Source organism: Misgurnus anguillicaudatus, chromosome 4, assembly GCF_027580225.2.
Source record: "Misgurnus anguillicaudatus chromosome 4, ASM2758022v2, whole genome shotgun sequence".
Lineage (NCBI taxonomy): Eukaryota > Metazoa > Chordata > Actinopteri > Cypriniformes > Cobitidae > Misgurnus > Misgurnus anguillicaudatus.
Genome location: NC_073340.2, coordinates 19326035 through 19353431, shown reverse-complemented (window position 1 = coordinate 19353431; position 27397 = coordinate 19326035). Strand labels below are relative to the sequence as shown.

Here is a 27397-nt window from a genome sequence, read left to right as displayed (position 1 = left end):
GTAATCTCATATACTGTTATATAGGTCTGGGTATCGATTCAGATGTTCCAGATCGATTCAATTTTGATTCACAAGCTATCAAATCGATTCGATTTCGATTCTCGCTTCTCGATTCAATTTTTAATTACGATTCTCTGAGCGGTTTTTATACTTGATTCTCGATTCAACGCAATGAATATAGATTTAATACAAATACTATATTAATAAAAAATAACAGTGAACAGAAGTTTACAAGTGGGTAATTAATAAAAAGAAATTAAAAGCCACAACACTAACGTTGTCGTCTTGCTCCTTGGTAACATCGCGCAAGGCAAAAAGGAGGGTGACATCTAGTGAAGAAGACTAGTAATTTGATTAACGTTAATCTTACGTTCAATGTTAGCAGAAAAATATGAAAAAAAATTGATTCTGCTCTTTGAGAATCGATTCTGAATTGACCACGTTTAAAAAAAAACGATTAATCGAAAAATCGTTTTTTTTGCCCAGCCCTACTGTTATATAAGTGCATGACTGCACGTAATTTAAACATGTAATTTCTCTGTCGACAATGCGTCTATGAACTGAGAGACTGACTGAAGTGAAGGGGGTTGGCTGGTGTCACTACAGTCAGTGACCTGGTTAGCAACCAGTAGGGCGCACTCTGCTGGACAACAAGTTCTTACATTTAATGTGTCCTGTAAGACACGTTCATATCGGCTGCATATCTGCGGCTTATATGCCGATACAAATACATCTGCGACAGCCTCATATCTGCCGATAAAATTGGCAAAACGATAAATCGGTCGGGCTCTATTGAAAACATACACAGAGTTCTTTCTCTTTCACGTAAAGCGTTACTTCTGGGTTGTATAAGTTGCGGAAGTGCGCATAATAGCAGTATTGCGGAAAGCCGGAAATTCTCGTCATTGGCAAGGAAGCGTTTTCTCGTCAATGGAAACAAAATCAAAATTTAAAAATATATAACAACCCTGGACCCAACTAGTAAATGAGATTAGATTATTCTTTAAAATGTTTTGGATTATTATTTTTTTTGTGTAGCTCTGTTTGTCTCATCCAAGCCCAGCATTGTCTAGCCAGTGGTGCAACTACACACCCCCTAATTCTCTCTTCTTCTCTATGTCCCCCTCTCTTTCTAACTCGCTCGCTTTTTTCTGTCTGTAATGAGCACAATCGCCACATTTACACACAAACGGCTGCGTGCTTTCTCTTCTCCCACCCCCCGTGTGAGAGAACTGTAAGCCACTTGGTCAAAATGCTGCTTGCTGGACGGCCGGCCATAAATTATGATTTCGACAAGCCAGGCTGCATTGTTTTCCCCCGCCCAGCCTTAACCCTGAGCTAACCTACCCATGGCTTAGAGCTGCCCAGCTGTGGTTTGCTACTCAACGTGGCCTTGTCTGTTCCTTACACACAAACACAGTCTTTCTCTCACTCTTTCTATCACTCTCTCGCTCTCTTATGCTCTCTTTCCCATTCTCTTGCTTGTTCTTTGACTGCTCCTCATTATACATCTGTGCATCTTCTGAATTGACTTTTTACGCTGGGCTTAATGCCGGCCCTTGGCATGACATTGTGACTGATTTTAAATGCACATATAAACTTGTATGTGATGAAGTAAATATGTATCTACTAACTACTAACTAATGATTTATTTAGAATCCATTGATCAGCTTGTGTGATGTACACATAAAGGATACTTTACATTGACAGCCATGTGATCCATTATATATAAACAAGTGCATTAAGCAGTCATTCACATGAGTACTTACAACAGTATACAACAACAATGGATTTTTTGATGTTTCACAAATCGAATTTAAAACAGATAAACTGTTTGCTACTAAAGCCACTTTTGAAATATCCGTTCGCCTGTCACAGTAACTCACAGTAGCGTATTTAGTAAATATTATTTATACATATTGTTGGCCGGTGCACATGAGATGGCATGTTTGTGGATATTTGTCCTTTGTACAGAGGCAGCATGAAGGGCTTTAGTGGTGGGCGGTGTTACCGTGGTAAAGGTCAGTGTGACGTGGAATGTACCATGGACGAAGGGGTGATTTAAAATGTTAGGCAGATGGGAATATCATGAGTTGAAATGCAACAAGAGGAATCAACTTGTGCGTGACCTCCCCCTTTTCCTAGTATTGCCCTGCCCTCAAGACGGTAGTAAACCTTGTAGATAACAACCATGCTGCCCTTACCCCCATCCCTAGCATTTATCATTAAATTATCTTCACGGTTACAATAGCAGTGCATGTATAATGATAAATCTTAATCAAAATAACCTTGACATTGCTGGATAAGCATTGCTTAGCTATATGAATGTCTAAATAGGGCCCTATTATATACGTTTTAATTTTCATGTTTAATTTTTACGTTTTAACGGTGCAAATGTGAAGATGAAGTATGGTAGCCCATACTTGGAATTTGTCCACTGCATTTAACCCATCCAAGGAGCAGTGAGTAGTGAAAAAAACTAGGGATGCTCCGATCGATCGGCCGCCGATCGTGATCGGCCGATAACGGCATTAAATGACGCGATCGGCACTCGCTAAATTTGCCGATCTCGAGAGCCGATCTTTCTGTTTACTTTTGTCATCATAGCGTTCCTGATGCGGCTGCAATTAGAGACCATTTTAAACAGTGCGAGCATTTTGTAACCCGTTGCTCATGTGTGACGTGCAGATTTGGATCTCTCTCTCTGCCTTTACAGAGATATGCGTATTTTCTGTGAGGACGCGCGCCGGTCCTCAGCGCAATGTGTCTTCACATCCCTATCAAACAGCGTATACAACACATATCTATCGCGGACAATTGCATCCTCATGACGAACGTTTATTACTTGCATTCGTTTTTAAAGTTATGAAGGTTTAACCCCCTGGGGTCCAAAAACGCGGGGCCGCGTTTTGACGCATTTTTTCCTGTTTCCTGTGACATCCACTTAAAATACTCCGTCATTCATAATCATACACATACATGTAATACATCATTCGAAACTGTAAAGTCTCTACTTTAATGTGAGTGCCTTCATAATAACAACAAAACTGTGTGGTTTTGGCAAATAAAGAAAATAAACAGGGAGTGCATTTCGACATCTCTGTCTCCTTGACCATTTTCCTCAAACACGTTTCAAACATGAACTGATAACTCCGCCAATACTTGTCACACGAACATGATACATATGTCTAAAGAAAGCCTGAAATGTCTACTTTTACATTATGTAATTAAAATCTGAATAACTCATTGTCTGTTTGTGTAATCGACATGTAAGTAAAGAGAGGTACAGTTTTTCTGGCTCGACCTCATTAGCGCTAATGTAATCCCACCTTCCCTTGTGCGCGCCATTCATATGGAAATTACCTGATGCGGGCTATGCAAACAAGATCAACGCCCACAAACAATGTTTTAAGAAGCAGCGAGTTTTGACAGTTTCATCCACTTATCAACGCGTTCGGAAGATGACACGCTTTCCAGGTGAGGAAGCTCTATGCTCCTGGACAGCGAGGAAGAAGAGTTCACTGTTTCTTCAGACGAAGAGCAGGACTCCGACGATGAACGTTTGTATTTTGAAGAGTGACTTGATCCAGCTGAGGATATAATTTCTGAAGAGTAAGTTTTACCTACATTTGTTTAAATGTTGTGTAACTTTTATATACTGTATACTGACTGTTTGCAAGCAGATATTCATAATGACTTTATAAAAAACGTCTCGTAATTGGCAATTTGACTTAACATTAAAATTATAGTTCGTACATTAAACCGTATGCTGATAAGTGTAATGTGAATGTTATAAAGCAATATCACTACTATAACTATAGTGTCCATGCCGACTTATCAATAAGCCTTCTTTATTTGCTCGGGTGTAACATTGTGCTGTAAATGAGCCCGAAGATATGTCATGCGTTAATCAGTATGATTGTATGGTGTAAATATTCAATATGTCATAAAACAATATCACTATTTAGAATATATTTTGACTAGTGTGTTTATGCCTCAACAAGTCTTGTTTACGCGACTATCTGTTCGGGTGTAAATGTATCGATGTAGTATCGATGTGCTGTAAATGTGTCCGGAGATTTGTAATGTGTTAATGTTTAGCCATAAATATGTCCGGTAATGGCCCGTTAACAAAGATATACCGCATCTATGTACCCAATTATCTTATCTCAACTATGCTTTACCGCCTTAGTATTGCTTTATAAGTGTGTTACTGTGGAGAATACATTATATTAATTATTAAAAACTTTTGTAGGAATGTGGCAGCATCACTCTCCTCTTCAGCGGGCATTTGCAGAAATGCGACGGACATTCATACAGGGTAAGTCACATTTGCGGGCTTTTCTGTTTTATTAGTAGACTTTTACTGATGTTTTGCGTAGTAATTTGGAAAATACAAGATGTATATATATAAACATATCTGTATTTTCCGAAAATACATGATACAAATAATGTTTTTAATTTTTTTTAGTAACGTGGCTTCATCATCATTTACTCGCACGGGGGCATGCAGAAACGAACCCGAAATAAATAAAGTGATACAATTTATATATATATTTTTTAAGGTAAAATGTAAGGCAAAATTTGTTTAATTATTCCTCATAACATTTTTATGCCACGATCTACAGAACATCACACAAAAAACATTTTGAGAACTAAACCTAAAAAATAACAAAGGTGATCCTGCCTTTGAAACCCCGGCTACAATTTAGTATTTTTATTTAATTCGGAGATTAAGCGCGTCAAAGCCATGACCAAAAAAAGACAAATGACAAATAATTTGTGATTGTTACTGTAAATGATAAAAACTATAAGCTATAATGTATACAATTCATTAAACGTTAATTTATAACAAGAAAAACACTGAAATTAATGATTTTATAGACACTCCGCGTTATTGTTTAGCACAGAAATACCTGCTTGCTTGCTTTGACTTTGATCATCTCTGTATTCACTTTAGATACAGAAAGACCTGATGATATTATTTATTTCAGGAATCTCTTTGCTATCATTTGAAAGTGAACACCGACCATAATAGATAACCACTCGGTTTTAAATACATTTTAAAACTTATGCCCGCCGCAAAACATCCGTTTTGTAATGTTTAGTTTGATGAAATTCTAAATATGAGACGCAGAGCACCTATAGCACGTTCGGCAAAATTGCATGCGCAAACATGGCCAGAACGCAATAGCGCAACATCGATAGAACGAAAAACAATCCAAAATGTACAGACTTAAATTATATCAGAATTTACGTTTATAATAAATACATTTTTTAAATCAAATAAGGTCAGAAGTAACAACGTGCAGAACAAATGTGCAAAATGCCTCAAGTGCACGGAAACAAAACACAAGCCAAATAGATAAATCAGATAAACCAGAGTGATTTATAAATAAAATAACGAAATTAATAAAAAAACGAAAGTATTGCCAGAATTGCCAGCTTCGTCTTTTAAATGTAGAAACAAAGAGGCAATGGTTTATTAACATAGGAACCTCTTTTTGGACGTGTAGCCCTGTCACAGGGATTGTTGGATTTATTAACGCATTTTAAAAATATTTATTGAAAGCTGCTACATCACATATTATTGGCAGCATTATAATAATATGCTGTATATCAATATATTGGGAGAAAGCTGTTATGTGCGAAATCAGATAATGTGTGCACCCATATACGGCCAAAATTGAATGATCCTCATTTCATAACACATCTGCAACGATTCGACTGTGAGATTGGTAGTCGAATCCGGCTTCTCCGATGCATCGAATCTTCAACTATTCGGGGTCACTCCTATTAATTATTAAAAAAAGTTCTCAATATTAGTAATACTGATGTGTTGCTTTGTACTTTGAAAATACATGATATTAATTAAGATATGTTTCAGGAATGTGTCTGCTACACCAACTTCGTCTGGTACCCGCACGTTTTGAACAATGGCACGACAACATTTAACTCCATTCCCAAAGAGTTACAGTGTGTGATGGTTTACAAATGTATACCTTATTTTTTATATTTGGAAGTATTTTTAGATGCACACCAAACATTCACAGCTGACATTTAGAATCATTTTCTTTTAATTAGAGCCATATTGTACTGGTCATATAGAATATTGTTACATGTATACATATTGTTACTTTATTATTTATAATTACAATTAAGCTTCTTTGTTTATAATTACAATAAAGCTTCTTAAATCTATTGTATTGTTCATGTTGTTAGCATTTTTTGCAACCCTGTAAGACTTTTATTTTACTAAAAAGGCCTTTTGTACTTTATTTTAACCTATTTTTTTTTTTAACTACAAGCAAAAGTTTTTCTCTTTAAGTCTCAAGCAAAAGTTTTTCTCTTTAAGTCTCCCCACAGTCACAGTTCTTTTGTCCCAACATTCCTCACTGAGCCATTAGGGGGTTGGGTCTCCTCAGGTGTAAAACACATCAATATTCATGACCATTGACCCTCCCATGCATATTGCCTTTACACAGCAAAAAGTGTCTTACAAAAGTTAAATCAATGTATTTTTTCACGTGAATGAGTGGGTTAAATGGTTTTTACATCTTTTTGTAGCAAATTATCTACTCTACAAGAGTAGATAACTTTTTTGCTTGTTAACAAATGTTTAGGATGTGTTCCTTGGCCTTATTTCAGCAACTTTTTGTTTTCTTTTTTTTACTAACCACGCATAAACATCATTTACTTAAAAATACAAACATGTACATACATTTATCTTAAATATTATTATAGCACAGTTTGTGCTGAATACAGTGTTATGTGATATTAGCCATTAATGTGTTTTAAAGCAACTGAAAAAAGACCAAATGTGAGAGCATCTCAGAACCTCTGACTGTGTCCAAAAAGGGTCCGACCCCAGAGGGTTAAACTTCCATTTTCCTCACAGCTGCTCTTGTTTGCGGACACCCGCCGCACACATACACAGCAGCCTGTCATCAGTGCACGTGAAGAGAATGATCTCTCCCACGTCTTAAAGCTACAGTATCCTAATTCATCTCTCAATAAAATTACTCTCTGCTCATCAGTGAAGAACTGTTGTACTTCCTACGAATGTGTGTATATTTAATTCATACAGTAAAGGTTGTGAATTGTTCTATTTTAATTACTTTAACCAGACATAAACCTTTTTAAAGGCATATTACATTTCTCTTTGCAAAAAGAAATATTTGTTGTGCTTATTTATTTGATTCTCTATTAAAACAATAATATACCTAATTTATAGTTAGTTTCATTTCTACAAATGGTGCAAACTCTGCTAGATTATAGATAAAAGATTCCCATTCCACTGCCATTCTGTGATCGGCACTGATCGGCGATCGGCAGATCATGATCTTGGTGATCGGTAATCGGTGATCGGCCCCAAAAATGCTGATCGGAGCATCTCTAAAAAAAACAAATAAAACTGAAATAAATTTATCTTTTTAAATATGATCTAATGCAACAACTTATTTACAACAAAAGTTTACTTTTAAATTTTTTTGTACTGCATAACAAACTTGATTATATAAATTAAAACATATGTGACCCTTGCTGGCAAAATAAGTCAGAATGAGCACGTTTTTTTTAAAAATGTATGATTTTTTTGGGAATTTAAAAAAATGACAGCTACACGCGTTTAAAGTCAGCAAAGTTAATTTTTACTTTTTCAGACGTGCATGTAGGTGAAGCATTTAGGATGGTACACCTCTCAGAAAACACACAAATAAATATCAATTTAAGATGTTTAATGATTATTTAGAGCATTCGGATTGCTAGATGAAGGCTTAATGTAGGCTACATATAAAATAAAAATTCAATTTCGACCAAAATCGATATGTTTACTTACACTGTAAAAAAAACTTTGCTGCCTTAAAATTTTTTGTTGAATCAACTCTTACTTCGTCATTTCGACTTACTATTATTTATCTTGGCTAGAGATGAGTTGTTATAAGTACAGTTGAGTTGTTATAACTTATAAAATTAAGTTGACTTTTCTCAACTATATTTTATAAGTTGTGACAACTCATCTCTGTTGACATGACTTGTAAATCTGAGTTGATTTAACAAATAAATGTAAGACAGCAAAGGATTTTTTACTGTGTACTTTTGGCTGTAGCTCAAAATTACACTGTGTGCATTGCAATATTCTCAGCACGGGTAACACAAAAAATCTCTAAAGATATTCCTTACAAAATAATAATAGGTAAATTATTTTTATTATTGTTTAAATTTTACTTTGTGCTTAGACATGGGACGATTACCGGTTTCAAGGTATACCAAGGTTTTAAAGAGTCAAGGTTTCAAAACCCCTAACTTTTTCTGTGATACTGTTTCCAAGGTATGAGCTGTATTTACAAAAAAAAAATATTTTTTCATGTAAGTCATGTAATTTACATTTAATATGTATTACAAAAATTATCGTTTAAAAGGCTTTATTTTTACCCGGCATACATATTGTATGTTACTTAAAAATAAAATGTATTTTGTCCAGTTAAAAAGTTGTTGTTTGTACGTAGGCGTCTTAAAATAACACATTTTAGTGGTGTAATGTCAGAACCACAATACTGTGAAACCGTGTTATTTTTGCTTAAGGTTATCATACCGCCAAAATCTCATACCGGCCCATGCCTGTTTATTACTATGTGTCATATGTCATCATAATGTCTTTAATTTTGGCGGGTTGAATTTTTTTTCGGTTTAATAGAATTTCCTGAATAAAATAGTGAAATGCTTGTTAATTTTCACAACGGCTCTGGAGATTAACTTTATGAATGTTTTCATGTTCTCAGATGCTGAAAACACCAGGATTGGGTCACATGTTGCAGTATGTGTAATAAATGAAAATGCCTTATGGATTTAATAAGAAAAACAGAGAACAATTGGATTGTATATATTCATAAAACAGTCATAAGTTATAATAATTTTTTAATAATTAAAAGTTAATTTTGAATAACGAATCAGCTTACTTTTTGAGGAAATTAATTCAAAATATGCCAAATTCGATGTAATTCTGTAAATTCCATTGTATATGCCTTCTGCAATTCAGTCTATGTTTTCCACATCACGGAAATCACAGGGCCCTACTAATTTGTCTTCCACCAACTAAAGGTTCACCAAGAAGGATCATTCAATTATCCTCATCTCTTTGAAAACCCATGTGAATTGCATGAAACAAAGGACAAATTTATAGCGAAATGTCCATGCTCTTAAAAATACAGTAACAGTAAATGGTGACCACAGCTGCCAAGCAAGAAGTATTCCAGTCTGTTCATCACATAAAGCCATCATTTGGCTTCAAACTGTTTGGAATATTGTGCACAAATTGTATAAGGCTTAATGGCCTCTCGTCTTCATCCACTGTTGTATGGAAGAGAGAGCAGCATTCCTGAAAACATCCCCATCTGTGCTCCACGGAAGAAAGCCAAATGGGTTCGTGCACTTTTTCCTTTCCAGCTTCTAGACCAAACAAACCACAGAATTTTTGTTTTTTATTTATAAAAGAGCCATCTACAGGATGTGTGCCGTGCGCTGGCATCCCAGAGGAGCATTCGTGTTTGTGTTTGAACGATCTGAAGTGCTTGTGGCCCCTGGCCGTGGGAGCTTGGGATGGCCCCAAGAAGAGAGCAAAGGAGAAGGCTCTGATCCAGAACAAGAGCTCTCTGTCTTTTTATCATATACTGATGTCTCTCGCTGGAGGTTGTGCATTAGTTATTCTCCCATTGGATCGGGTTCTGACAACCCGCCCGTGGAGAAGCGGCCCACGCAGTTTAGATCAAAACTCTGGGATGATCCTCAAACTGCATTATTAATCAAACAATACTTTAGCAATACCTGCCTCAGCCTATAGACCACATTCTTTGTGCTATAAAGTATCTGATATTATTTTGAGTCCATAGACAATTAATTGTTGAAGCAGTCACTCGTGTGACTTGAAGCAAGTCTTTTTGAAGAAAAATATCTCAAGTTTTTGGAGAAAATACAGATTTTGGTTTCCTCTGTTGATGCGGTTTTGACATTTTTAACTTGCACTTTCTTCTCACAGCTTCCTGACAGACAATTATACAGTATGTACTGAAGGCTAAACTCGGTCTTGAACTAGTTTTCACAGACTTGCGGTCCCTGAAGATTTCTGAGTGATTATGTCAATCGGTTATTGAATCCACTCATTTAGTTGGACAGTTTAAAGTGACTCCCTCACCAATTCTAACCGCATTTTTGCCATTTAGGTCAAGTTTGCCAAACCAGCTCAATGATGTGGTCTTTAGGAAACTTAGCGTCAGTGTGGCATTGGCGCGGAAGTCATTTTGCCACGGTTGTGACCAGATGCTACACATCAGGAAGTGGGAGTCTGTGCGCTTCCAGTGGCTGCTTGTAAATAGTGGAGTGCTCCACTTGGCACAGAGTTTTTACTATTCTTATTTAATGATTTGAGGGTTCTGGAGTCAGTATATGTCTGACATGAGTAAAACCAAACCCACCGCTGATTAGAAGGAAATCATGGCCAAAACTATGTGCGTGTTTGTGTTTTTATGTGCACATGTGTGTTGGAGTTCAGAGGTGTGTGCATGGAGATTGTTGCACATGGAGGCATGGCAGCGTGCCGGCCCGGCGTGTGTAATTAAAAGTGAATTAAAATAGAAAAGCATCCCAAGGGACAGACAGATTGCATTTATATGGGGCATTTTACATTTGATGACTGTATATGCCGACATTGTTCAAATAAAAGCATCTGATTGGCTGGCAGGTAGGGAATGTCTGGTGCTTGTCTGAATGTGTGTGTGTGTTTATTTAAAAGCTGCTGAGTGTGGTGAGGATTTGCAGCCAAGTACACTACCTTTGAAGTTACTCTGTGGGATTATATGTAGTTTTGGTACATTTATGGTATATGTGAGGCAGGGCAATCCAAGATTAATTCAGATTAGAAGAGTTGATGGTTTCTAGGTTCTCAGTATTGCTTCATGTGTTGTTTTAATAAAGAAAGTGTAGAGAGTACGCATACAGAATTATAAATGATGATGGTATTAATGTTACATATTCATAATTTTATAGTTAAATATTTCCATGCACGTTTGTAACAGCCTGATTCTTTTGTTGCAGTCTAATATTTGCAGCAGTTTGATGTCTCCAAAAATGAGAATGCAGGCTTTTTGTTTTGCATGCTGAAGTATGCACGCTTTAAAGAAAACATGTACAGGCATCAAGCAGGGCAGGAACATGCAGATACAGTATGTTGACAAGCCAAAAAAGCAACATGCATCAGTCTGGTTGTATGCTTAAAGGGACACTACACTTTTTTTGAAAATGCTCATTTTCCAGCTCCGCTAGAGTTAAATATTTGATTTTAACAGTTTTGGAATCCATTTAGCTGATCTTCGGGTCTGGCGCTAGCACTTTTAGCATAGCTTAGCATAATCCATTGAATCTGATTAGACCATTAGCATCACACTTCAAAATATAACCACAGAGTTTCGATATTTTTTCTATTTAAAACTTGACTCTTATGTATTTACTTAATGTGCTAAGTAGCGTGATATAACGCAGGGCCTGAACATCGTCCCCTTGGTAACTTTCAATAGCTGGTGACTATTTTCGGGCTCTGCGTAATATCATTGCGCCTCCTGCAGACATGTTACGGCAGCAAAGTCCTTGATTATTACGCCAGAATTATAGTTCCTAGCCATATCTGCCTAGAAAATAAGAACTATAATTTTACGTCTGCCTTAGTACACGATGTAACTACAGAAAAGTCAAGTTTTAAATAGGAAAAATATCACAACACTTTCGTTATTTTTGAGCACGATGCTAATGGTCTAATCAGATTCGATTAATTATGCTAAGCTATGCTAAAAGTGGTACTGCCAGACCCGGAGATCAGCTGAATGGATTCCAAAATGGTAAAAATTAAATGTTTAACTCTAGGGGAGCTGGAATATTAGCTTTTTTTTAGTGGAGTGTCCCTTTAAACACTGTATAGTACAAAGAAACCCTGAAACATGCGCAGCCACCCTTAAAAACACAAGTGTCAAGAAACTTGTCAAGATTTTTAATTCAGTACTGTGAATGAATTAGATGAATTAGATGAAGTATACTACTCATCGTTCATCAAAACAGTAGGTACTATATATTGTAAATATGGATAGTATGAATAAACTCGGACGTACTACATCCACCATGTTGATTTATTACGTGACATACGTTGTCATAACAACAAGTTAGTTGTTAACTGGAATGACTTTAAACAAGGGACAGCTGTTTAATAGATGTATTTGCATATGCGCTTCTGTTTTCAGACATTTTTTAATAAAACAACCTCTACTGCTTCTTTTTCATTGGAAAACTTCTCTTCCTGAGTGCTTATGGGATAGTAAATTGTCGATCGAATGAACACCACCGGAAGTAATAAGTTATCCTGCTACTTTTCGCCTACTGTTTTTCAAATACTGTAAATGCAGACATTCTACTCGCCTCGCCTACTATATACTATGGAAGTAGGTGGTTTCGTATGCAGCATATGTTTTGGAAATGAGTATGGGTGTGAAGGTTAATAAAGCAAAACTACAGACAAACACAAGTTCCAGAATCGTGAAGGCACAGTGACCTACATTGAGTCGACCTCGGATCTGTTACCTGGACGTGGCGGAACAGAGAAACCAGATGAATTTGAATGTCAGATAAATTTACACCCAAACCCCTTGACGGAGTCACAGCATGTAGATTTATTTCAGCGATTTGAGACCTAATGCAGCTGGCTTTCAACTCAGTAGCTTTAGATCTGTTATCTGTATCTAGTGAGAAGCCAATGCCAGTGCTGTAATTAAAACATGGACTCTATTGGCAATTTGAGACCGGGGACTTTTAAAGAAAGAGCCCTTGCGTTTTCCCTCTTGCTCTCCCCAGAGGAAATTAAACCCTCTCAGGATGTGACATACTAGTCTACACTGTTTACTAGACAAAGTGCCACACTTCTGTTATCATTTTATACATTAAAAGCATCTTTCAGCAGTAGTCGCCGCAGAAATGTGTAAATTCGTATGGTTATTCGTATTTCTTTGAAGCTATTAGGTGTTGAAACAAATATTTCATGTTCTCTTGATACACAAAGGCATCTATTCATGCGTACAGACATGCTGTGAAGCTCACAACAGACCCGCGCTCAAAAATAAAGAACCGAGAAGTCTTTGAAGTGCGTTTCACACCAGATGAGTGAAAAATGAAACTCTGCACAGCTTTAGCCTCACCTTATCTTCTTGAACATATCTTCACACCGCATAACTTTGCATTTTATCCGGGAAGGGTGGAAGAATGTGATGTGTACATCAAATTTGAAATATGAAGTTTTCCAGATGTTCATGGTATGAGTGAAAAGAACTAAAGGGCTGTTGCGGCTCGTGACTGCTTATCCGAGGGGCGCAAATTCAAAATATGTGTTTGTTGCGTCATGTGAACCATGTGCATCACGTGTTTTGTCAAAGTAAGTGCCAGCTGCACACGCGTCAAAACCATTTATGATAAAAGAGACGCTCACGTTCACAAAATACACGCAAGACACTCTCTTAACAGTAAACTCTGATTACGCATAATATGCGACTATCTGGCAAACGCGAGCATCTCTTTTATCATAAACCCTTTAGACGCGTGTGCAGCAGACACTTATTTTGATGCACATAACACATATTTTGAAATGACGAACCACACACATGACAGGCTACATACATGTTGTCCAAAAGTGGTTCTTCTATGGAATCGTGAAGCACCTTTTATTTTACCTTTATGTAGGCCAGAATACATAGATGTAACATGTCTGATATCTGCTTTGCTACTGTTTGCATTAGTGCATGTGACATAATGGTTTAAGCATGTCCAGTCGTGGTGCACCCGTTGTCAGACGTCTCTCTCCATGTGGGAGTTTGTAATAATTCCTTTGAGCAAACAGACGGGCTGATCTCTGACCTGAGCTAATCAGGCACAAATCTGGCATGTCGAAACCCTGTCTTCAGTTCTCCATCTACAATGCTATTTACATACTCCCCAAGCCTTGATTTTCCCCTGTTGGCTCAGCCTGCGTGTGGCATCCACGTTCATCCTTCCTTTTTTTCCAAATGAAAGCATTACATCATTAGTCCCCTCCTATCCCAATCCCTCTTACCTCAACAAAGGACTTGTTGAAATCTAATTACATAACAAGATTAACCCCAAATGTTTAGATCTGCCGATTAACCTTGCTGGGTTACCCAAAAAAGCATGTGGGAATGTGTTTTTGTGTCGATGGATTTTTTTAAGCAATAATTAAACACACATAGCTTCTTTTGCTGCAGGCTTGTTAATGTTGCCTTATAATTCTGAGATGACAATGATGCATTGATTTGAGACATTTTTGGAATGTGCATGTTATTACCTGTTGCAGCCACTGGAATTTAACAAGATGACAGGAGAAGAAGAAAATGTACCACCCCACACTTAAAAAAGAGAACGCTGTGCTTTTAGAAAAGGGTGCAGCCGTGCTTAACGGACAGATTTTCGATTCGCTGCGGGGTGGGTATTGAGACATGGGAGATTAGCTTTCCATCAAGGCCAAGGGATCCGGTGCAGGCAGGGGTTTGTGGAAAGGAGAAAGGCCTTCATTAGCTTTTGTGCTCTTTTGCTCAGTCTATTTGTTTTCCTCACGCTGTGCTTTTTTCCCTCCTGCGTATGAATCCCCTCTGATTGATCTTCTGTTTATTTCTTACAGGGTGGTGCCCTGCAGTTCTACAGTTTCCAAGCTTGGGGAAATCGTTAACCAGAGACGACACGTAACAGGACACTGGTAGGTTCTGTGGTCTTCCCTAGGTCTCATCTCCTTGCATTTGGCTTTGTTCATATAGCAAACTCCTGTTTGGTGAGTTAGGCATGTGTGTACACAAACCAAGTGTTGTAGACACGCATACAAAAAGATGAAATCCCAAACACCACTTTTCACTTCTATGAGCATCTTTCTTGGCTTTTTATTGCATAAATGTGACCCTTTTTGGGAATCCAGGTTAAAGTCTCATAATTCTTATTATGAGATTTGGAGCATCAACGTTTGATTTCACATTGATTTGACTTGACCTTAGTACTCAGTCAATATTAAAGCTATCAAGGTTGTATTCACAGAATGTTCTGTACATCATGTGGAATGACTTTATGTAGAAAACTGTAAATCACAAAAATAACTTGGGTTTTCACAGACTGGGTCACCCAAGTGAAGTAGGACACTGGTATAAATGGCAAGTCCAAAGATTCTTAAAGGGATAGTTCATCCAAAAATAAAACTTCTGTCATAATTTACTTACACTCATGTTGTTCTAAACCTGTATGAGTAGAAAGAAGATATTTTGATAAATGATGGTAAGCACACAGCTGCCGTAACCATTGACTTCAATAGTAGAAAATCAAATATTATGGAAGTATTGTGAAAAAGTATAAAGAAGATATTTTGATAAATGATGGTAAGCACACACCTGCTGTAACCATTGACTTCAATAGTAGGAAAACAAATATTATGGAAGTATCGTGATAAATTATGAAGAAGATATTTTGATAAATGATGGTAAGCACACAGCTGCCGTAACCATTGACGTCAATAGTAGAAAATCAAATATTATGGAAGCATTGTGATAAATTATAAAAAAGATATTTTGATAAATGATGGTAAGCACACAGCTGCCGTAACCATTGACTTCAATAGTAGAAAATCAAATATTATGGAAGTATTGTGATAAATTATAAAAAAAGATATTTTGATAAATGATGGTAAGCACACACCTGCCGTAACCATTGACTTCAATAGTGGGAAATCAAATATTATGGAAGTATTGTGATAAATTATAAAAAAGATATTTTGATAAATGAGGGTAAGCACACAGCTGCCTTACCATTGACCTCAATAGTGGGAGATCAAATATTATGGAAGTATTGTTGAAAAAATATAAAGAAGATATTTTGGCACACAGCTGCCGTAACAATTGACTTCAATAGTGGGAAATCAAATATTATGGAAGTATTGTGATAAATTATAAAGAAGATATTTTGATAAATGATGGCAAGCCCACAGTTGACCAGTGTTATGCGGCTTTCACATAGGACGCGGTGTGCGCTTCCCTCGCCGCTGGGTTCAGTGCCGCCAAGCGATTTGCGCTCTGCTGGCCAGATCAAAGTAGGCGGGGTTTTCAATAAATTACTACAGTGTTTATATTTGGGTTAAATAGTGGATGAGGAATACAGAGACTGATGTTGCCCGTCTCCATTTCACGTAACTTTAAGCTGCATACCTACAACAAGCTACTTGACTTAAAACACACCTGACATACCAACTTGAATTGCTACGTCTTTCCATGACACGACTTTCCTTCCGATGTCTCTGTAGGAGCGTAAACTTGTATTATAAAGGGTCTGTGTACGTTTTACAGGGCTCCAGACTAACTTTTTTCACTAGGAGCACAATGGCCCCCAACTGAAAATTTTAGGGTCACAATCAGAATATTTAGGGGCACACACTGTAAGTCAACATGCTATCCAAATATTCACATTTCTACTAATTTCCACTGTATTACTAATAAATACTTTAATGATAGATGCAGAAAGTACAATGTGCTGTTTTCCAATTCAACGTCAAATCACAAAAAAAGGTCAAATTTACTGGACGCACATGTGCAACTGGATGTAAAATTCAGTGGCACAATCTCAAATTTTGGTGGCGAAATGCCCCCCTCTGGTGGCAGTCTGGAGCCCTGTTTAAGCTTCAGGAATTCCGAGTATAAGCTTTTCGTCCATTTTGATTTTGCTTGTTTGGATGCCCCGTTTCTAGAGCGCCAGGCAAAAGTTAAACTATTTTGAACTTTGACCACGGCGTTGAGCGCAAGTTGCGCACCGCTGCGCTCGCGCTTTGCTCGATGCAAAAAAAACGCCCTCGCACGGCGTAAGCCATTGAAATGAACGGGTTTCATAGCGCAGCGCACACCGCAACCTATGTGAAAGTCGCATTAGGGATTAAGCATTACAAGTAACGTTCATTACGTAATAATATTACTTTTCTGAAGTAACGAGTAAAGTAACGCATTACTTTATAAATGTACACATTCATATTTGAGTTTCTTTTTTAAAAAAGTAATGCGAGTTAAGTTTTCAGTTTAATTAATTTGTTTTATAAAAATAGTATACTGATGTAAACTGAACATATAAATGTAGAATTACGCACCCTATGCGTGCCTTCCTGAGCCGGAACAGTTGGAGTCAGAAACGGAGATGGGGGGCCAGAGCTTGATATTTTTGCAATGGAAATACGCAATTTCTGAATGCAGAACTTCTCAGTCATAAAAAACACCTGCAGGGCCTGAAAAAGATTTAGCCTCAGCCAAGAAAGAAAAAGTATCGCAAAAGTAACGTAAGTATTACTTTCCATAGAAAGTAACTAAGTAACGCAATTAGTTACATTTTTGGGGAGTAACTTAATATTTTAAAAGTAACTTTCCCCAACACTGCAGTTGACTGTATCTACTGAATTCCATTGTATTTGTTTTTCCTACAGTACTATGAAAGTAAATGGTTACAAATCAGCTGTGTGCTTACCATCATTTATTAAAATTTATTTTTTGCATTCCATCAAAAAAAGACATTCATACAGGTTTAGAACAACATGAGGATAAAAAACTATTTTTGGGTGAACTATCCCTTTAAGAAGGAAACTAGAGAAACTCATACTCTGAATTGCAGCTTACTGTACACTGGGTTAAAATATTGCCCTGTCCCATGGACGTGCATTTATTATACCTCCGAACGCAATTCAACACCCTTTTGGTCTAGACTTGCAAACATTTAGTCCATTTGATATGTCTTTAGCACAGGATATCAAAGCATGACAGATGCCAGGGTCTCACGCTGAAAATGAGTTACAGTGTCATTGGATTAGAATGTGGATTTCTGCACCTGTCTGAGTTAAAAGCCAGCTTACTGATTCTCAGCTGTGTCAGGAGTGAAAGTGGACTTCCCTGTTTCTGTCTCTTTCTCTCCCTCTCTCTATTTCTCCCTCTCTCTCTCAACCTCCAATGAATGCTGTAGAAACTTAGTGTAATTGTAGTGTAATCCTGGTCTCAGTCCCGAAGGCTTTAGAAAAAAATCCATCATGCCAGATAATACCAGCCGTGCAGAGCATTGCACAGATGTTTAAGGGACACCTCAAATAGCACATTTCCACTTTCAGTTCAGTCAGCAGCTTGTGAAGAACACACATGAACCTAAAAAAGTGGAAAATCAGCAGTCATTCCCCAATTTTTCAATGGAGATCCAAATATCTATGTGAACTGGTTTGGTTAATGTTGTAATAAATAATAAATAAATACAAAAAACCCAAGCAATAGTTTCATGTAACTGTGAAGTGTCCATAGGCTACTGTATTGCAAAAACCAGCTCTGCATGAATCTGGGTTAGTTTATTTAGTTTTGGTTGTAGACTAACCTCCAACCCACTGTTCAATTCGAGATATGCTTGTGTGAAGCGTGAGTCAACCAGCACAGTCTTGCTGGTTAAGCGAGTTAGGAATCTTGGTGAAACACCAGTACATCTACTCGACAGCCATTCCGGTCTGTTGGAATTTCGAAATTGGTGTTGCAGAAGAGAAACCAGAGCCAAATGTGAAATGCATTTTACATGTGGGACTTTTCAGGGTAAGAGGCCCTCTACCTGTGTTTGGGGGCTTAACGCTTTGGGGTTAGAGGGGTGTTGGGGGAATATGCAGTTTGGGAGCTGGAGTTTACGGTGTATTTTTCAGTTTCAGTCCCACATTCTTAACACCTCATAAATTACACCTGCTGTGACGCCACCAAGGCCCGGTGAACTCTAAGCATGCTGAGGGGAAGTGAAGTATGTGGGTAGATCTGTGCGGGATATTGCTTTTCCATGACTTACCCCTCCTCTCTTTCCTTGAGACACCTCTGAAATGAGAGTGTCTCAGGATTGGTTAAAGGTCTCACTCAAGAAAAAGCTTAGCTTGTTGTCCTTCTTGGAATCAGATGAATAAAGAGTCAAATGTTCAGCACCTGAGATGGCCACAATTTACTCTCAGTACTCTACACCCAGATGAGGCTTTTAATATTTTAAGTTTAAAATATATGACCCTTTCTGGTAAATTCAGACTAAAGTCTTATAATTTATGAGATGAGGAGTATCAAAGTTTGAGTATATCACACTGGTTCCAATCTTTGACATGGTCTTAGTCATTCTATCAATGAATCCTCCAACATCTATCTCTCTCTCTTCTGTTTTTATGCCTCTTTTCTATACTTGACTTTCAAGTAATATTTTTATTTCCTCCATTCATCTTCAGAAAATCTCAACAATCGTTTGACCTTTTTCACCAGTGACCAAAGTGCACAATACTTCACATGGTTTGTGGAGGAGCAATGCATTTAGCCCCCTGCTGCATCCACTTCCTCCTCTTTTCGTTTGAAGTTTTCATCCATGATTTCATTTTCATGCTATATTCCCCATTTTTTAGGGATGCATCTCTGATCATTTTCCGCTTGCACGTACTGTATAACCCACAAAACACTTACATACTCAAGAACACTTAAACCCTTTTAAACCTGATAGCTTTTTACCACTGATGCTGTTGGGCTTCTGTTCTGTTATGGCGCTTTTCCATTGCACAGTACCCCACGGGTTGGGTCAGATCAGTTTACTTTTGGGGGCTTTTCCAATGGGTACAGTACGTAGTTCTCTATACTTTTTTTAGTACCACCTCTGTTGGGGTTCCAAGCGAGCTGAGCTGATACTAAAACGTAGATCACTGATTGTTCATCTAGAAATGTCACTACCAGTGTCATTGCAAAATGCAAGATTAGCTTCACATTCATGCTAGCTTGCGCTGTCTCAAGCAAACCTGGTGTCATCTATGCTTTGTTGTAAGTTCACAAACTCCCTTTTAGCAGTAAAAAAACATCCACAGGCTGAGAATCAGGAACACCACACCAGTGTTTTTCTTGCATTTTGTGTCGGCACATACACAATGCACATGTCCGCATGTATATACAGCATTTTGCAACTTTTGTTTGTACAAAAACTGTCATGTGAGACAGAGGTAGTGATAAACGCGATGTACAAACATCTATTTGTGGTGGTCAATCTTAATTTTGTGGTGGACTGACAAATAAATGAATTTATGGGAAACACTGCATTTCAACGATGCTCGCTCCCACTTTTGTATGATGTCACAGCAGTAGGCAGTGCAAACATAATGACACGCCCATAATCCCTCCCACTCTGTAGTGTTACTAAACTCAATGGAAAGCTAACCAAACCAAAGTACGGTGAGCTGACACGACCTGACCCGTGGAAAAGCACCATTAGTTGCTATTGTGGTTACCCTAATACCCCTATTGGCATAATTGGCTAGCAAAGTTCCTTATTGGCATCATAGTTAGCAAAGTTCAACTCTGAGTTGCTTAAGGTTACATTACTATACAACACCACAAATTGTCATCTGTATAGGTGGATTTGACTGACTCTTATATAAAATGAACAATTTCAGGGTGTGGATGAAGTTCTTTGTCAGGCTGTATGGTTCCATAGAAACCTGCAAAATCTACAGAGCCTTTCTGTTGCATTGAAGGATTTGTTGTGGATAAAAAAATAATGTTTTACAGACTATATAGAGGTGAGAAAGAAATATTGCTTTCAAGAACCTATAAAACTGAAAGGTTATTGGAGAACAAAATGTCTTTTTGGTACAAAAAATGCTTTTTTAAAGCAACATTATTTTAAAGTGTAAACTATTTCCCCACACAAGTAAAACACTAAAACTTACAAGGCGTGCGGGTTGGAACAGTACAGTACGTACTGTCCCGGGGCTCTCTTTCCTCAAAAGTATGCCACGGCATACACGTGCAAAGTGCTTCTGTCTCCAAGAAACTTTTGTACTCTCAGTGTCAACAAGACCTTCAACACATCATTGATTTTTCTAGCCTTCGCAAATATGCCACTCCTGAATCAATAAATAGTTTCCTTGAATAAAAAAATGACGCATATATTATTTTGTAGACAGCACACACGACATTATTGCTCTCCTTTACTGCAAAGTTATTCAGGTTTTCCTTCAGGCCGTTAATACAGGAAATTGGTTAAATAGTCCAGGATAGTTCCCTCCCACATTGCCAGCATTATTAACAGCTTGTTCAAGATGTTCCAGTGTACACGGTAGGTCTACAAACAACTCGCTTTAACCCTCCAAAGAGAATCGAGCTGAAATTTTGAAAACCTGTTTCCTTTTAAACTTTTTATTTATGGCTATACAGTGTTTCCTCTAGGATTTTGTCCAGCTGTGGCGGCGCCCATGGTGTTTAAATGTACATACTATTTTTTTCATGTTATATATAGTGTAATGCTATTTGCGCTAAAAGTATTATAGGGGATTTATTTATAATTGAGTGAACAATGCCAATCAAGGAAGACATGTATTTCTCTATTTAAGACAGCCAGCCTGGCAGGGCAGACATTTCAACAGCTTTATTTTCCGAGCTGCATCCTTGGGCTTTGACTAGAAGGGATACAGAAAATGCAGAAAAGTTTAGGATTAGATTTGGAGATAGAATTAGGATGAAAACAGTGGTCCTGGCTAGATGAGATACAACTACAGCATAAATCTTGTGAAATGTTGTGTTTAGAGTTAGGTTTGGGTGAAGGGTTAGGATAAAACAGTGCTCACCTGGCGAGATTTTGTTTACTGTATCCCTTCTAGCCACAAACGCAGGCATTGTGGTTATATTTATAGACGGTTTCAGCAGTAACAACATAAACAAGCAGCTGTCGTGGTCCGCATGTAACTTTCGGTAAACTCCGCTAAGAACATAACAATAAAGTACTTTAAACATAGTTTTTTTATATAACAAGCAAAAAAAACAACACATAGATTACCTAGGAAACTAAACCATTTGTTATTTTCGACGAGGCATTTGTTCAAGAGATCAGTTTAGCAACTAGTCAGACCATTAAAAAAACGAAACTGGAAGTAAAGTTTTGATCCAGGCGTGTATCGCGTCAGCGCACGTGCGTCCAAAGATACCGACTGTAGGCGTGGTGGCCCGCCACGGCAGAATGCATTTAGTGGAAACACTAAGTTCTGAAGATAAAAGCAAACTAAAGAACATTGGACTCATTTTGAAATACTTTTTTGTTTTGTTAGCATCGCTGCATTATCAAAATATAAAATATATTTAATATTATATTAAAATATACCCTTATTTAAAGTAAAATTATGCTCCAGCTGCTTTCAGGGTCGCCATTTTTTTTTACTTTACCAGGCTCGACCAATCACATTCCCTGCACACACGCCCACGCATAAAATTATTTGAAAAAGACGATTATGGTATCTCAGGAGACAGGAAGTAAACCAAACACTGGATTCCGACGTGCCTTTAAGCCTTTATGCCTCCAAGGGCAGCATTTTAGAGATTTCAGATGCAGCCTTAGACATTTATCATTATGTGTATCGTACTGTAGACTCCACTATTCTCTTAAATTTAGATTTGTTTGTTTTTATTTTGAACAATTTTAAAAACATTTTTAGCACTCAATAGGCATTAACATCTTTTTTGTAAGCAGGCCTTTATTCATCAGTCGCAAATACTGGAAGTTGCAAAGTTGAATTCATTTTTGTGAACATACTATTAATTTATATAATTTTCTATCTTACAATTATTATTATTCTTTTTTGCCATATTGGCCATCCCTAGCATGTGTATGTTTTTCTGCATCCATGATCTATCGCAGTTGTGCCTGCTCGGCCGATGGCAAATCTGTCAACCCTGCGCTATTTGTGTCGTGGAAAAGCAAAGATTTGGTGCCGATATGAATTGCTCACTCAAATTTGAACTGGCCTTGTGATTCTAAGCCCCCTGACGCATATTTTAAATGTCATACGCTTCATTTACAGGCCCTGCGCTTTACCTCCCAGGTTGGCCTGAGTGTGAATAGCTCTTGTGAAATTCTTTACTCTCCAGGTATCTTATCGGCTTTACCATGATAAAGTCCACATTTCTGAAGGGGATTAAACATTATTTATCAGGCGCACAAATGCAGATGTCTGGCCATGGACCAGTGTTATGCTGTCATCCATCTTTTTCAAGGTTGTAGCAGGCATTCCTAATCTTTGTTGTCCTATAATAATTATAAACGAATGAGTAACTGTCCACTGCACTTTAAGGAAGGATGTGTTAATTTTTTACACATTTTTTTGTGTTATGTGTCATTTTGTGTTAAAAGTAACAAGCAAGTTGCCCTACACGCAATGCGTTGCTTCTCGTTCAGTGTTTGACCCCCTTTAGAGTGTGCAGTATCTGACAAAAGATGGGGGATGTGTCTTGAACTCAATGCTTCGCTCCTATTAGTGGTCACTCTCGAAAGTTGATCATCATTTGGATAAGGTTGAAGGTTTTTCAGTATTATATCATCGCTGGACATACCTCATTCCATTGCCAATGGTCTCTACCGCTTTCGTTGCCAGCTCTCCATGAAAATGGATGGGATCACACATTTTGAGTTTGCTATATACAAGAAGGAACTGTCTAATGTGAAATGAGCTGTAAACAAAAAAAATGAATGGCTAAACCGAAGGGTCAACTTGCTTTTGTCTTCAGCTATATATGTCCGATGTGTGTAATCTTATATACCCTGTGGGTTGTGTATTGAAGTGTGTGTGTAAGAAATGTACTGTCTGTACTTTTATAAGTGGATTAGACATGGATGTGGAGACTTCCTGGGGAGCTCCTAACATAAGGCTCACAGACAGGGAGGCTAATGATGTTTGTTTGCTGTGTTTCTCATCGTAAATGGATTTATGTTTTACAGAGGTTGGAAATTCAAAGAAAGTGACAGCTTGAGGTGGTCCATATCTGTACAGATTTCTCATCAACATTTTGTTTTTCATTACCATTTAACTGCAAATTGTAAATATCCACATGTCCAGCTGCTGGTTGTAGGTTGGCAAAGTAAAAGAAGGTAGATTTTGTGAAAACAACTAGTGCACATGTTCGTTATAGGTAGGGGTTGACTGATTATCGATCTGGGGTGCATTTCCCGAAAGCATCGTTGGCCAACTGCGGTCGCAAGTTCCATCGTTTCAGCATAGTTTACCAATGCGGGTGTTTCCTGAAAGCATCGTTCCAGTGGACATTCGCAAACTGCATCGCAAAGTTGTGTCGTTGGAACGACAGCCCTTCACCTGTCGTAAGAAGCATAGTTCCTTGTTATTATAATATGTAGACTTACGTTGATCATGGTTTTGAACAAAATAAGCAAAAAACATGTAGTACATTTTATATCCATCATTCTAAATATATATAAAAAAATATTTTACATCTTTAAGTTTTTAAACAAAAGCGCTGCATTTGAAAACTGCGCATGTGCGCAGTCTTACGAGCTTTAAGACCCTAGGGGAATCCAGTGACGTAAGAGGAAACTTGCGCATGAATTAAATATGTAAGGAATAATTGACAACGGGCCATTGAACCATAAGAAAATATTGCACACCCAAGGTGCAATGCGGCACGACGCGAAGCGGAGTTACACAGCGGGTGTGCATTATTTTCAAATAATTCAAAGTACCGGAGTCAATTATTCCGCTTATACCACGGTTACCACAAACATTGCTCTGGTGCCTATATTTAAGACATTTGAAGTTAGGTGTGCCGTTATCAGAAATTAATGCATACCCACAGAACATTTCTTAGCCAATCAGGATACAGCATTCAACAGACCCGTGGTATAGCTTGAAGCCGGCTCTCAAGCTGCTCGCAACAGGTGATGGATTGAGTTATTTTTTGTGACTTATTTATTACACATAAATGTTTAGATACACACACACAGGTATGTTTTAATGTGTCTTGGCAACATATATACTTAAAGGTGCAGTGTGTAATTTTTAGAAGGATTCTTGACAGAAATGCAAAATAATATACAAAACTATATTATCAGGGGTGTAAAGATCTTTCATAATGAACCGTTATGTGTTTATTACCTTAGAACCAGACGTTTATATCTACATACACCGTGGGTCCCCTTACATGGAAGTCGCCATTTTGTGCCGCCATGTTTCTACAGAAACCCTTTAACGAACATTTTTTTTACTAAGTTGTCTCTACGACGATGACATGTTTGTCCGGTGGCGGCTACCGTAGCTTCTCTATGTGTTTCAAAAGCGAGGGGTGACCAGTGGACTCAGCTGTTGGTTGCAATTCACAACATCACCACTAGATGCCGCTAAAATTTACACACTGCACCTTTAAGGAATAGATTATTGAACCAACTAAGTGGGCCTATAATATGGCATTACTGTTATAGTCTAAATAGTAAATATGTTTTATAACCAACAGTAGAGACGCAATGAAAGAAAAACAGTGTGGAAAACATCAGTAATAGAAAACAGAAAAATTATAAAATATATAAAATACATGTTGAGGCCAGTTACATTTAATGCTTTATTTAACTGCCTTGTCAAATAAAAGTTAAATAAAAAATACAGTTTGTTTGGCTTGTTAGCAGCTCACCTATTAATTGTTTTATATTTTATGAGGAAAGCTTTGCAAAACCTGCATGGTGCTTTTAATGTCAACAAATTGTATTCATATGAAGTATCTTTTGAATTTTAATGGAGAACGACTATAACTATTTATTTGTAATAGTGCTTGAGTAAAACAAAAATTTCTCAAAATAAAAATGTACAATTACTTAAATGACTTGCATGCCTGGCCACAACATGTAAAGAAAACCTGTGGATATGTTTGAACATTAAAAGGCATCACTCAACAGACGGAAATAATTTTCTCAACGCTACATTTTGTTGTGTAATGAATGTGTTTTCCCCCCAGGGGTTGATTTTGTAGTTTGTGACATCTGTTATTCATTTAAAAATAATCCAAGAGGATTTACCAAATTTGCTTGTTGAATTCATGTTTAACACAGTGCCAACAATGTCAAATAACATGACATTTCCATGTGGCGCCTTTGACACAGAAGGATGATCTGGATCTTGTTTAGTTCCCTGTCATAAAAGTGTTGTTATTGGTGTCAGATGTGAAGTGGGATTATTTAATTATAAAAACTATAAAATGAATCTGTGTTTGTTTGTTTTTCTGCAGTCTCTGTTGGTGGTGGGTAGAATAATGAGCCGGATGAGCACACGGAGCCTCCTGCTTTTCTAAAACACATTGTACTCTATATTGTTTATTCAGCTAATTAGATTGATTGTGGACCTCTTAGGTTGATGATTGTGATACTTCATGTTGCACCTGCTTTCACCACACCTGCAGCCGAACATCTCATGGGTGATATGACCTAAATCTTTTATTAATGTAAAAAAATTTATACTATTGCCAATGTAGGTATCACACTATACTTTTTTGGCTAGAAATTTAACTGACAAAAACAGGTTAACTCAAATCAAATTTCTGTAATGCTGTTCTGTAATGTTTTTGTAGCAAAGCTGCTTTACGGTAATACATATTAGTACAGAAAGTATGGATATATGTCATATATATATATATATATACGTTAGCAATACCTACAGCAGTAACAATAGTTTGTAAGCTTGCAAGTGGCTTGTTATATTAATAGCACAAGCCATGTATCCAATTTTTTATAAGCTAAACATAACAGCAATACTGTAATATAGTTATTTATGTGTAAATATGGTATTTCAGATCTGTCATTTGATGCCCTTTATTGCATAAACTATAGGAACAATTTATTGATCATTTCATGTGACATCATGCACTTAGGGCAACGCCCCTCCGGAGGGAAAGAGAGCGCTATCTGCAATTGTCGGACGGGTTTCACGCAAACATTCAGATGCTCAAATGCTCTTTTAAGAATATTATATGTTTATTCATGTCACAGACACACAAAACAAGCACACAAGTATTATGATACAATTTTTTGCCACTAATGCCGAACGTGTGATGTCGACACTGCTCTCCTCTTTTGTTTTCTACTGTATTTGTGACAGTGCATTGTTTTAATCTTGTTACACAGTTAATGGACAATTTGTGCACTTACTGCCACCAACTATTAGCTGTTGGCAAGTGACTCAAGTGGCTCACTTAGAGAACCCTCAGAGTCTTTATCGATTGATGATTGGTTCTTTAAACTGGAAGGCGGGACTTCCGTCACCAGAGCGGCCATATTGAGCGTTGCATTGTCCCCTGTTCATAGTAATTAGGAGTATTGTTATATCCAATATCTTTATAATAAGTGTTACCTGTACAGGTGTAGCCACCAGCCCCCCCCCCTTCCCCCAGACTACTGGCTGCAGTTTCCGTAAAAGGGATTATGGTCATTAGATGTGAACAAAGCTGAAATTCCAACCACTTCATGATAGCTTTCAACTTTAACCCAGAAGAAA

At 37.5% G+C, this 27397-nt stretch overlaps 1 protein-coding gene across 3 annotated transcripts in view; it reads left to right on the top strand.

Annotated features, from left to right (window-relative positions):
* thrab (thyroid hormone receptor alpha b) overlaps positions 1-27397 on the top strand; it is a 173272-nt gene that overhangs the window by 49850 nt on the left and 96025 nt on the right. For all 3 annotated transcript variants that reach the window (XM_055175332.2, XM_055175330.2, XM_055175329.2), the window contains one exon: positions 14720-14794. The gene's annotated coding sequence lies outside the window, so the exon portion shown is untranslated. The remainder of the gene's footprint in view (positions 1-14719; positions 14795-27397) is intronic.